This window comes from Molossus molossus, unplaced genomic scaffold (assembly GCF_014108415.1).
Source record: "Molossus molossus isolate mMolMol1 unplaced genomic scaffold, mMolMol1.p scaffold_m16_p_3, whole genome shotgun sequence".
NCBI classification, from domain to species: Eukaryota; Metazoa; Chordata; class Mammalia; order Chiroptera; family Molossidae; genus Molossus; species Molossus molossus.
In genome coordinates, this window is record NW_023425366.1 from 117,868,337 (window position 1) to 117,881,166 (window position 12,830).

General features: G+C 42.4%; 1 protein-coding gene and 1 pseudogene across 1 annotated transcript in view; one reads left to right on the top strand and one right to left on the bottom strand.

Annotated features, from left to right (window-relative positions):
- Positions 1-12,830, top strand: part of ADCY9 (adenylate cyclase 9) — a 136,205-nt gene that overhangs the window by 77,536 nt on the left and 45,839 nt on the right. The gene's annotated exons all lie outside the window — the stretch shown is intronic.
- Positions 10,930-11,395, bottom strand: LOC118642223 (annotated as a pseudogene).

Sequence of the window (12,830 nt, forward strand, 5' to 3'; positions counted from 1 at the left end):
AACCAACTGAGTCACCCAACCAGGACTTCCTGCATCTTTAATCCCTCACTTATCCTGGACCATTCTGTCACCCCACAACATTCTCTAGCATCTCTGCCCTGCAGAAATCCTCCCAAGTGCCACATTACCCCGTTTCTCTGCCATACTTCATGTCTAGACTTCTCTAAAGGATTGACCACATGTGCTTTCTCGACTTCACTCACATGTCAGCCTGCCCAGGCTGGCCTGTGCCACCACTACCCCAGTGCATCAGTACTTGGCATTGTACTGACAGTCTTCATCCTGTTTGTATGACTGTCATCCAACTCCTCTTGTCCTCGGACTTTTCTGCTGGATCCCCTCCCCCACTGTTTCTTTTTTTTTTTTCCTTTATAAATGTTATTTATTATAATTTTTTGAAAATCTTTATTGTTAAATGTATTACAGATGTTCCTCATTTTCCCCCCATTGACCCCCTCCTCCCTACACCCACCCCCCTCCCACCTTTCCCACACTATTGTCTGTGTCCATTGGTTATGCATATAAGTTCTTTGGTTTATTTCTTCCCACCCCCCCAACCCCTTTCCCTTTGAGGTTTGTCAGTCTAGCAATGAATTTGTACTTCTTAATCCCTTCACCTTTTTCACCCATTCTCTCAAGCCCCCTCCCATCTGGCAACCAACAAAATGTTGTCTGTATCTATGAGAATGTTTCTGTTCTGCCTGTTCATTTTGTTTGTAGATTCTATTGTCAATAGATATGTATTCATTGCCATTTTGTTTGTTCATATATTTTATCTTTTTCTTCAAAAAGACTCTTCATCATTTCATATAATAACGGTTTGGTGGTGATGAACTCCTTTAACTTTTTCTTGTCTGGGAAAGTCTTTATATGGCCATTGATTCTAAATGACAGCTTTGCAGGATAGAGTAATCTTGGTTGTAGGTTCTTGCTTTTCATCACTCTGAATATTTCTTGCCATTCCCTTCTGGCCTGCAAAGTTTCTTTTGAGAAATCAGCTGACAGCGTTATGGGACCTTCCTTGTAGGTAACTAACTGCTTTTCTTTTGCTGCTTTTAAGATTCTCTCTTTGTCTTGAACCTTTTGCATTTTGATGATGATGTGTCTTGGTGTGGACCTCTTGGGGTTCATCTTGTTTGGGAGTCTCTGTGCATCCGGGACTTGTATGTCTGTTTCCTTCACCAAGTTAGGAAAGTTTTCTGCCATTATTGTTTCAAACAGGTTTTCGATTTCTTGTTCTATCTCTTCCCCTTCTGGCACCCCCAAGATGCGAATGTTGGCACGCTTGAAGTTGTCCCAGAGGCTCCTTACACTATGCTCATTTTTTTGGATTCTTTTTTCTTTTTGTTGTTCTGATTGGTTGTTTTTTGCTTCCTTATATTCCAAATCAATGGTTTGCCTCTTGGATTTACGTACTCTATTATTGAATCTGTGTAAATGATTCTTATTTCAGTTAATGCCTCCTTCATTTCTGACCGTGCATCCATCATTTCTGACTGGTCCCTTTTTATGCTCTTGAGGCCCTCACTCAGTTCACTGAGGTTCTCACTAAGTTCATTGAGCATCCTTATAAGCAGTATTTTGAACTCAGCATCTGTGAGGTTGCTTATCTTCATTTTGCTTAGTTCTTTTCTTGGGGTTTTGTTCTGTTCTCTCATTTGGGACCTGTTTCTTTGTCTCCTCATTTTGGCTGCCTCCCTGTGTTTGTTTCTGTGTATTACTTAAGGAGAGGTATGGGGCTATCTGAGACCAGATGCTGCTTGCTTGAAGGAATTTAGGGATCTAAGACAGGCCAATCCTACAGTTAAGCAAGTGGCATCAGCTTGGGTGGGCCTGAAAGTTGGGTGGTGTGGGGCCTCAGGGAATCACCAGGGCAGGGCTACCAGTGTGAGCCAGGTTGCTGGAGTCCCAGATATGGTGGCTGTCTGCCGCCCCAGGGAAGGGCTCACCAAAGGAACAAAGGCCTCTGACAGCACGTTTGTCCTGGGGAATGCCCCCTCTCCAGCCCTCGCTCCAGTGCCAAACAGCTCAGTTCTTCTCTGTATGTCTCTGGTGCCCCTCGAGCTGCCTCCCCTCCAAGCTTAGAGGGAGCAAGTCCATAAGTCTGTGTGGGGGCCCTTTAAGAGGCTCTGATGGGGGCTCCAGCCGCCTCAGCCTCCCTGAGCCTCAGTTCCTGCTGGTTTTTCCAGCCAGAAGTTATAGGGACTTCTCTTTCTGGCACTGGAACCCTGAGTGGGGCGTCTGGTGTGGGACAGGGACCCCTCAGTCCTCAGGGAGGACCTTCCCAGCCGAGGTGTCCTCCTGATTTTTATCCGCCACACGTAGGTGTGGGACCAGCCCGTCTGCCTCTGCCCCTCCTACCAGTCTCAATGCAGCTTCTTCTTTACTTCCGTAGTTGTAGGACTTCCATTCAGCTTGATTTCAGGCGGTTTTGAATGATGGTTGTTCTGTAGTTTAGTTGTAACTTTGATGTGATTGTGGGAGGATGCGATACCGTGTTTACCTACGCCACCATCTTGACCAGAAGTCTATCCCCACTGTTTCTTCAGTTGCTATGGTTTCCGTTTTTTTTCTGTGGTTCGTGCCCCTAGTGGGACCGAACCCAGGACTCTCTGGTCCACAGGTTGACGCTCAACCACTGAGCCAAACTGGCCAGGGCTCCCCACTGTTTCTTGATAGTGAAGGTCCTCAGGCTCTCTTCCATTTTGTCATCCTTTCCATGGGTAGTGGCAGTGACATCCCATCTCTAGCCTAGATCTCTCAGACTGGGATGATGTGGTTGCCTCACTGACATTTTCACTTAAGAATTTCACAGGCATCTCAACTTAAAGGGTCAAAAACTGAGCTTCCCATATTGACCCAAAACCTTTAGCTCCCCCAGTTTTACTCACCCAGTAAATGTATCATCATCCATTCGTTTACTGAATGCAGAATCCTGGGAGTTATCCTTGTTTCCTTGTCTCACCCACACATCCGGTCTCTCAGCATGTCCTGTTAGTTCTGCCCGGATGTTATATCCTGAATCTGTCTGCTTTTATCCCACTGACACCGTAGACAGGGCCACTCTTACCCTTGGCCTGGACTACAACAACAGCCTTGGAATGAGTCCCTGCTACTACTCTTGAAGCCTCCCAAGCCATTTACCACCTACAGCTGAGTGGGTTTAAAAAAAAAAGCCAGCCAGCTATGTGGGACCCTGGGTAGGATCCTAGAACCAAAATCAGACCAAAAAAAAAAAAGATGAAATAAAGCCTATAGTCGAGTTAATAATATTGTACTGGTGCGAATTTCCTGTTCTTGATTTTTTTTTTTTTTGCTTGACATAGTACAGTAAGACATTAACATTGGGGCACATAAGGTAAGGAATATAAAGGAATTCCTTGCACAATACTTGCAAGTTTTCTGTATGTCTAAAATTAGTTCAAATTTAAAAATTCTTAAAACTTAAAATGCAAAAACAGAAAAAGAAAACAGGATTGTGTGTGCTCCCATGCTTAAAACTCTGCTGAGGCCTTCCCAGGCCTAGTACATAACTCAGAATGTTCTTGATGTCGGAACCCTCACTTGGCTTCAGCCAGGTGAAGACATGATGCTCTTTTCCACACACACCAATCCCTCCATCCAGTATTATCCTCTTCAGGCCCACAACCACGATCAGCTCCTTCTCACCACTGAGGTCCCCACTTCAACACCACTTCTTCTTTGAGGCCTTCCCTGGCTCCTGTATCTAAACTAGCCCTCCACTGACTACTGTTCTGTTGCAGAAACCTTTAAATTTCCTTTTCTTTTGTTAACCCTCATCTGAGGATATTTTGTTGTTGTTGTTGATTTTTAGAGAGAGTGGAAGGAAGGGGTTGGGGGAGAGAGAAAAACATGGATGTGAGAGAGACACATCGATTGGTTGCCTCCTGTATCAAACCTGCAACCCAGATATGTGCCCTTGACTGGGAATCAACCCTTCGGTGAGCAGGCCAGCGTTTCATCCACTGAGCCACACCAGCTAGAGTGAAACCTTTAGTTTTCTGTTTTTTTTTTTATCCTCACCCAAGGACATTTTCCCATTTTTTGCCCAGGTAGAGTGGGAGGGAGAGAGAGGAACAGAGAGAGAGAGAGAGAGAGAGAAACATCGATGTGAAAGGAACACATCGAGTGGCTGCCACCTGCACGACCGACCAGGGCCGGGGACAAACTGCAACCGAGGCACATGCCCTTAGCGGGAACTGAACCCGGGTGTCTCTGGACCGCAGGACTACGCTCCAACCGCTGAGCCAAACCGGCCAGGGCGACTTTTAGTTTTCTTTATGGTCCTTATCATAGCTGGTGTTTAGTACAGTTGTTTGTTAGTTTCATGGAGTCAGGGCATGGAATATCATGTTCATAGTTTTATCTTAGAGTCTAGCATGGCATATAGCTGGTGCTCAGATAGAATCAATAAACAGTTCCTTTTTCCTTATTGTATAAGGAAAGTTTACTATATAATTCAGTCTCCAGAGAAGTTCCATTACTTGGAGTGCTTCATTCTGCCCTTCCTTGATTATCAAGCTGTTTGCAAATGTACCACTGCTGCAGAGATGTGACACATGTACTATTCTTTTTTTAAATCCTCACCCCAGGATATTTTCCCATTTATCTTCAGACAAAGTTGGGGTGGGGGGAGACATCAGTGTGAGAGAGACACATTGACTGGTTGCCTCATGCACATCCCCGACCAGGACCACCAAGCCACAACCGAGATATGTGCCCTTGACTGAAATTGAACCCAAGACTCTGGTCCACAGGCTGACGCTCTAACTGTTGAGCAAAACTGTCCAGGGCTACACACATATTTTAATGCCCTTTGTGCTAGGTCTTCATCAGGTACTAGAGGTACTAAGATTAGTAAGACATAGCCAAATATAAGGTATTATTAGCATTTATAATAGGCTTATCCTCAATCTAGGCAGATTTCAGGAGCTCATCTGTTGAAAGAATGAATAGAATAAGTTAAGAAATCTTTTTCTTTTAAATTGCTTCAGATTGCCCTGGCCGGTTGATCGGCCTGAGGACGGAAGAGTATTGGGTTCATTTCCAGTCAAGGAAGGGCACGTGCCTCGGTTGCTCTTGGGTCCCTGGGCCCCTGTCAGGGTGATGTGGGAGGCAACCAATCGATGTGTCTCTCTCACATTGATGTCTCTCTCTCTCCCCCTTACTCTTTCCCACTCTATCTAAAATGTAATGGGCCCTGGCTGGTTTGGCTCAGCGGTTAGAGTGTCGGCCTGCGGTCCGGAGAGACCCGGGTTCGGTTCCCGCTAAGGGCATGTACCTTGGTTGCAGTTTGTCCCCGGCCCTGGTTGGTCGTGCGGGTGGCAGCCACTCGATGTGTCCCTTTCACATCGATGTTTCCCTCTCTCTCTCTTCCTCTCTCTCCCTCCCACTCTGTCTGTACAAAAAATGGAAAAATGTCCTCGGGTGAGGATAAAAAAATAAATAAATAAATAAAATGTAATGGAAAAATATCCTCAGGTGAGGATTTAAAAATAAATAAAAATAAATTGCTGAGATATATACTCACATATTCATATGTTATATATACCATTACATCATAGTCACACACATACAGCATTGTGGAATCTTTAGTCTTTCAGATATCCTTCAAACTGTTTCTCTCTTGGGAAGGAAAAGGATAGGCAGAGGACTGTGGAACTTATGGCTGCTCTTAGAACACGGGGCTCTGCCGCTGCCCCGTCTGTGCCAGGCACCCACGAGAGTATCCTAAGGCAGCTTGATGTAAGGCTACGCAGAGGAGTGGGGAAAGTTTTAGAAGTGTTTTTGATGGTCTCAGTGATTAAAGGTTATACATTTGTCCATGAATTTAATTTTATTCAGATGGTAAAGAGGATATTACAAATTAAGTATGTAAGAAAAATGCAATAAAAAGGAACCACTGGGTCTGATCAGGTTGAGAACTCGTGGTTCACTCTCTGGTTTCCAGAAGGTGTTATTATGGGTCCTCAGGGGACTTAAAGGAATTAAAAAGAACCAACAGGAATGCCTTGATTCATGATGATTCCCCAGGTGAGGCAAAGCTTGCCACTGGGACCTGCCACTTTAGCATGGAGGCAACATCATGCAGTGCCTTGCAGAAACTTTGGGTGTTGGTGATACAAGAATTTCTGGGATATGAGTAGGGGATCAGGTGTTGTTACCTGTATTTATATTAGAAAGGCACAATATGCAAATAAGTCAGCTGCAGGGGTGAATTTCTTGACCACAGGTAGCTTGTAGAGCAGTGGGCAGGGTGTGATTTCACAGTACTCACAAGACTCGAGATCACATGGACTGCTGTGGATATTTAGACAGTAAGTTGGTGGGAGAGAGGGGACCCTGGAGGCAGTGGGATTCTTGAGTGGCAGGCAGAAGGAGAGAAAAGTTGGCCGAAATGACTAGACTGAGTTTACCTGCTTCTCAGATTTGCCGCCTGAGGCTAGCAGAAGGGGCAGTACAGTGAAATTGCTCCTGAAACACCTTCTCCTGCCCTGGTCTCTTCGGTTGGTGCCAAATCCTATTAGCATTGTGGCTGTGAGCCTAATTAAACATTCAAGCCCCAAGGAGTCAGAACCACCCCCCCTCCCCCCGAAATAGTAATTTGTTCAGTCGTGTGTTTTACTGCATGTGTTGCTTTTAATGGGTGTGAAAGATCATAGAGTTTGGTGTTTGGTTTACAAACTGCTTTTAAGTATCATGTAGTAAAATTTAAAGGGTATTAAAAAGTGGAAAATATGGCATATTTTATAAAAATTCATATTAAAAACATTTTTAGGAATAATATATGTCAAGCAAGGTTGATCTTTGTACAGATGGGCTCTGAATTAGATTTTTTGAACCAATTTTTTAAACCCATTTTAAGTATTTTTTGAAAATATTCAATGAGCCCTGGCTAGTTTGGCTCAGCAGTTAGAGTTTTGGCCTGTGGACCAGAGAGACCAGGTTCGGTTCCTGCTAAGGGCATATACCTTGGTTGCAGTTTGTCACTGGCCCCAGTTGGGGTTGTGTGGGTGGCAACCAGTCGATGTCTCTCTCTCTCTCTCTCTCTTCCTCCTTCTCTCCCTCCCTCTCTATCTGAAGATAAATGCAAAAATGTCCTCGGGTGAGGATTAAAAAAAACCCCTCAATGTTTCCAAGCTTTGCTGTTTTTATTTTTCTACCGTAATTAGTAATCTTTTTTTTTTTTTTTAATTACAGTTCACTTTTAATATTATTTTGTATTGGTTTCAGATTACAGCATAATGGTTAAGCAATCAGATGCTTTACAGAGTGTTCCACCTGATATTTTCAGTACTCACCTGACACCATACATAATTGCAATATCGTTGCCTATATTCTCTATGCTATTTTTAATTTCCAATTTGTACTTCTTAATCCCTTCACCTTTTTCACCCAGTCCCCTGGTCCCCCTTCCGTCTGGCAACCACCAGTCTGCTCTCTGTGTCTATGAGTCTGTTTCAGTTTTGTTTGTTGGTTTATTTTGTTCTTTAGATTCCATGTATAAGTGAAATTATATGGTATTTGCCTTTCTCTGACTGACTTATTACCCTCTAGATCCATCCATGCTTTTGCAAATGATAAGATTTCATTCTTTTTTATGGCTTAGTAGTGTTTCATTGTATATATGTACCACAGATTTTTTTTTATCCACTATTGATGGGCATGTGGGTTGCTTCCATATTTTGGCTATTATAAATAACACTGCAATGAACATAGGAGTGCATATGTTCTTTTGAATTCATGTTAGGGTTTCTTTGGATAAATCCCCAGAGGTGGAATCACTGGGTCAAGAGGTAGTTCCATTTTTAACTTTTTTTTTTTTTTTCATTTATCTTCAGATAGAGCAGAAGAGAGAGGGAGGAAGAGAGAGAAACATCGATGTGAGAGAGACAAATTGAATGGTTGCCACCCACAAAACTCCAGCCAGGGCAGGGGACAAACTGCAACTGAGGTACGTGCCTTTAGCGGCAACCAAACCCGGGACTCTCCAGTCCACAGGCCAACGCTCTAGCTGCTGAGCCAAACTGTCCAGGGCTCCATTTTTAACTTTTTGAGGAAAGTCCATCATGTTTTCCACAGTGACTGCACCAATCTGCATTCCTACCAACAGTGCTTTCAGGGGTTTGATGAAAGCCTGTCAGACTTCTCTAAGCCCAGCTGTATATGACTGAAATACTAGGTCTGAGCCATATTGCTGAGTGGGCCGATATCTGCTCCTCACCTGGCCGTGAGTCAGCCTGGTACTGATCTGTTCCTTGGGACCCCTGTCCATATTTTAATTGCATGAAGTGTCAGGCATGTTGGCCTAAACCAACAGCAGTCCTGAGGATTTTCTTAACCAGGGATAATGGAGTTGTCATCTCTCAGCCTTGTTAACTTCTCATTTGAAGATCTCGTTTTATTTTATCCCTTTAATAAAAGGGATATATTTTTTAATATCTTACAATTCTATTTGTCAGTTATACCTCAATAAAGTTGAAAACATTAATTTAAAAAGAAACATATAGAAATACACACACCCATATTGATACATCAAAACCTTAGGACAATAGGATATGGAAAACATTCACTTTTTTTTCTTTTATATTTTTTTTAATATTCTTCTTTATTGATTTTAGAAAGAGAGAGAGAAATAGAAACATCGATGAGAGAAAACATCAATTGGCCGCCTCCTGCATGCCCCCTACTGGGGATTTGGCCCACAACCTAGGCATGTGTCCTGACTGGGAATTGAACCAGTGACCTCTTGGAGCATGGGTCTCGGTACTCAACCACTGAGCCACACCGGCCCGGCAACATTCACTTTCTATACTTCTGCCAAGGACTCGTCCTGGGAAAAGTATGCCTTTTATTTTATTTCTCTATTTTGGTTTTTCTGTTTTAAGGTGATTTTGTGATGCCTGGCTGGCCACCTTCCCTGAGTTTGATTTCTTTGACTTTTTTTTTCAGCAACTTTTCTTTCATCCTTGAGCTCCTTTCCTTATTTTTTTATTTTTATTTATTTATTTTTTTACTGGTTTCTACAAATTCCATTTCTTTCTTAAATTTATATTTATGACATAGTCTTTGAATCAGTGGTATTTTCTGTTAATTATATATTTACCCTATTTATCATATTTCTTTCTTATTTTTAATAGCACACAGAGTTCATAGTTGGTGTTAATTAACCTAATACTTACAGTTTTTCTTTTTTGAATTGTGGTATAATTGTGGAAAACTTAATAGTTTTTAAAATAAATGACTGAATATCATACATATGGATGAATATGGATTAATCTCAAACATATTGCTAGACCAAAAAAAGCAACTTTCAGAAGGATACTTGTAAAATGATGTCATGTATGTAAATTTTAAAAGGCATATTAGTGCTGTATATTGCTTGGCATTATATATATGTAGTGAAAACCTAAAGCAGTGCATGGGGAGGAGCAAAGTGGCAGTGGCATTCAGGATAGTCACCCACTCTGTGGGGGAGAAAGGTTTGCAGTGGGGGAAGGCCCACAGGGAACCTGACCACAGCAGGTAATGTTTTATTTCTTAGGTGGGACCATGGTCTTCAGCCTATTATTTCTTACATGTTTCTATGTCTAACATATTTTGTCATCAATTCAAAAAGTCATGCTTGCCCTGGCCAGTTTGGCTCAGCGGTTAGAGCGTCGGCCTGCGGTCCGGAGAGACCCAGGTTCGGTTTCCGCTAAGGGCACGTACTTCGGTTGCAGTTTGTCCCCAGCCCTGGTTGGTCGTGCGGGTGGCAGCCACTCGATGTGTCCCTTCACGTCGATGTTTCTCTCTCTCCTTCCTCTCTCTCCCTCCCACTCTATCTGTACAAAAAAATGGAAAAATATCCTCGGGTGAGGATAAAAAAAAAATTAAAAAAAAAAAAGTCATGCTTATTTTAAACATAAAGTAAATAAGAATATGTGATATAGAAAATGAAAATAAGTGAGAAAAATTTTCAATATAGAAAGTGAATGTTTTCATAATCCTGTTATCCTGTTAATATTTTAGTGTATTTATTTATTTTAAGTTAATAGTCTTTATTGGGAAAAAAATAAATGAAAAGACTAGTATTTACTACTAGGAATGGACATAAATTGTAATTTCTTGAATAGCAATGTTGATGGTTGTGCTGAAGTCCATAGCCACAGCCTACCTCTGTGGCTCCAAGTCATGGTTCAGAAGGTTTTAAAAACAGAGTCCAAAGATGCTCCCATGGTAAAAATTTCCTTTTAAAAATTTGTGTGAATGGTGACAGCCTGACACCCATTTCGCTCTAGTACAATGCAGACAACAGTAAACCAACACATGTGGCCATACCACCAGGATGTGTCACCACGGGTTGGAGCACTTGGAAGTGCAAGAGGACCATCCTCCTAGTGGGTCTACATCTAGACAGTTTTTCCTTCACCCATTTTTCTGTACATATCCTGAGCTAAACCAATTTTAAATGTGTTTGCTTTCAGGAAACCAATTATGACACTTTATGCTAACAAACTAAACTAGAACCTATTTGAATAGGTTTTTAATTTGGTTTTTCAGTTTTTGTTTTTAATACAAATGTCTGACTGTGCTCAATTGTCAAGCTGCATACATGAAAACCTGGTCAGCCCAAACAGTGTATTAATCATTAGCAAATGGAACTACAAAGAGTCCACTAAGTGCTTCCTTATCATTAAGGTATTGCAAGGATTTATATTGTAAAACTGTTGTGTAGCTTGATCTTTAGGGGACATAACCACCAACCAATCCATGAAGATATTTTTGTATGTGTGGACAGATTGTACTTTTGACATTCAATTTTGCTATATAGAAACAGAATGAGTAAATTTCTTTTTCTTTTTTTTTTTTGCAAGAGATAAGTAAAATATTTGATTCTTCTTCTGAGGAGGAGTTGAAAGTAGGTCTTCATTTTGTGGTCATTATCTGTATGAATATTTCATAGTTGATTTGTCCATCTCCATCAGTATCTCCTTCTCTGATCATTTAATCTACTTCTTCATCTGTTAGTTTTTCTCCTAAGTTTCTCATAACATGACGTAGTTCTGCTGCACTGATGTAACCATTGCCATCCTTATCAAGTTCTCAGAATGCCTCATGGATTTTTTTCTTCACTGTCTGTGTCTTTCCTTTTTCTTGCCGTCATAGTCAAAAATTCTGGGAAGCCAATGACGCCATTACTGTCAGCATCTACTTCATTGATCATATCCTGCAATTTGGCTTCTGTTGGGTTCTGACCCAGTGACCTCATGACAGTGCCAACTTCCTTTGTTTTGATGGTACCATCACCATCCTTGTCAAATAGAGAGAAAGCTTCCTTGAATTCAGCAATCTGTTCTTTGGTCAGCTGACCGGCCATGGTGCCAGGGAAGGAAGAGCAGAGGGATCCAAGATGGCTGCACCAGTGCAGGGACTGGACGGTGGGGGTGCCTCTGCTGCTGCTGCTGCTGCTAAAGCATGGTGTGTGGGGTGCTGAGCACAGTGCCACTGCTACCGCCACCACTGCCTGCGCCTCTGTCCAGCACAGTCGGTGAGATTCCCAGCACAAATGCCCTGGTGTATTTCTGTATGTTCTTTTTTTAATTATTTTTTTCAACTTTATTGAGGTATAATCGACAAAGTGTAACATATTTAAAGTGTACATTGTGATTTGATATACATATCATTATGGAAGGATTCTCCCATCTAATTAGTACTTATGCAAAACAGTCATCAAAAGAGAAAACCTTGATGTGAGTTGAAAACTGATTGCTTGAAAAGTGAGGAAATTCACATCCATCACCTCACATCACACTTCTTTTCTTGTGTGTGAGCACACTTAAGTTCTATTCTCCTAGCAGATTTCAATTATATAATACAGTGTTCAACTATAATCATCATGTTTTACATTAGATCCTCATACCACGTATTTCTGTGTTCTTAATATAGTCTAGTGTTGTTCAGAATAACACTTTATTTCTTTCCCATATGTTAGCTGCTCTTCGTGTCTTCTTTTCTTCAAGTACTCATCTGCCTGGTTTGGGACCAGCACCTCTACTGAGCAGGGATCTGCTTGCTTGAGGGTTTGGAACCTTCCTTCCCAGGGAGTCTGAATGCATGGGGCTTCTGCCCACTTCCATCTGTCCTTAAAGGTCTGTAGCAGAGCCCTACTTTCCAGTCTTAAGACAAGGGAGCTTCTGAGGACTCATCCCCCTTTTTGTGAGAGGCTGTAGACTGCAGCTCCAGGTCACATTTTCGTACAAGTCACACATCTGCATGTTGATGGGAGAGTGAATCACCCAGCCAGGATATTTTTCTGTTTATCTTCAGATAGAGTGGGAAAGAGGGAGAGAGAGAGAGAGGAAGAGAGAGAGAAACATCGATGTGAGAGAGAAACATCAACCAGTTGCCTCCTACATGACCCCGACCAGGGCCAGGGATGAATTGCAACTGAGGTACATGCCCTTGACTGGAATCAAACTGGAATCTCATTGGTCTGCAGGCCAGTGCTCTAATCGCTGAGCCAAACTGGCCAGGGCTTTTTTCACTGATTTTATTAGTGAGTGGAAGTGAGGGAGGGAAGGAGGGGGAGAGATAGAGAAACATTAATGTGGGGGAGACACATTGATTGGCTCCCTCCCCCACATGCCTGACTGGGGCCAGGGATCAAACCTACAACCCAGGTATGTGCCCTTGACTGGAATCAAACCTGTGACCCTGTGGTGCTTGGCTGATGCTCTAACCACTGGGAAACACTGGCCAGGGACCTAGCAACATTTTTAATAAAAACATACCACACAGCCCTGGCCATTTTTGCTCAGTGGTTAGAG